This window comes from Pseudophryne corroboree, unplaced genomic scaffold, assembly GCF_028390025.1.
Source record: "Pseudophryne corroboree isolate aPseCor3 unplaced genomic scaffold, aPseCor3.hap2 scaffold_887, whole genome shotgun sequence".
In the NCBI taxonomy this organism is placed as follows: Eukaryota; Metazoa; Chordata; class Amphibia; order Anura; family Myobatrachidae; genus Pseudophryne; species Pseudophryne corroboree.
The window spans coordinates 67,958-68,771 of NW_026970466.1; positions in this window are offsets into that span (position 1 = coordinate 67,958).

The following is an 814-nucleotide window of genomic DNA, read 5'->3' on the forward strand; positions in this document are numbered from 1 at the left end:
CAAAGTCGGAGATGGAGCGGTGCGGGGGCAGGGCTTCAACGGAGAAACAGGAGGCGTGGTCAGAGCGGCTGCATGACATCACATGCAGCCGTTGCGATCACAAAAATGGTGGCGGCTTCCTGCGCACACGTACAGTCTGCACCAACAGGAGGCTAACCCATTTTTTATGATCACGCTGAACTGCACTGAGACTGCAATTTCAGCGTGGTCAAGAAGGGAGGCGGCATGCTGGGTGGCCATGCCCTGTGATGGGTGGCCCCAGCATGCGAACCAAAGGATTGCAAATTCTGTTACTTAGCAGAATTTGCAATCCTTACTGAATTAGGCCATTGATTACAAAATTGTAAACAATATTTGAAGTTTTTCTTCAGGGACTAACACAAAAGATGCTTGGGGCTACTAACACATGGGTAAGCCACGTAAAGCTTCCCATGGGTCAGTGGCATCACAACGGGGTTGCGGCACACACCCGAGTGTCACCCGCCAAGTGGGGTGACACCAAAGTGCCGGCTCTTCTTCAGTGACAGAATATGGGTGTTTCACTGTGACATTACGTGCAACACCCAGTTTCTGTCACTGTGCAGGAGCCAGCACCACTCACACACTAGTCCCCGGGTACAGCCCCCAACCCCCGGGATACCCGCAGCAACAAAATGGTGATTCAGGCCACGCCCCTACCTATGAGACCATGCCTCCTTTTTACCATTGCGCTGCTTATCTGCGCGCACTGCATTACAATCTCCCTCGCCGCCTCTCTGGGTGTCACCAGTGATAGTGACACCTCTGCCATGCTTGTAGCAGCTGGTCCTAAGAT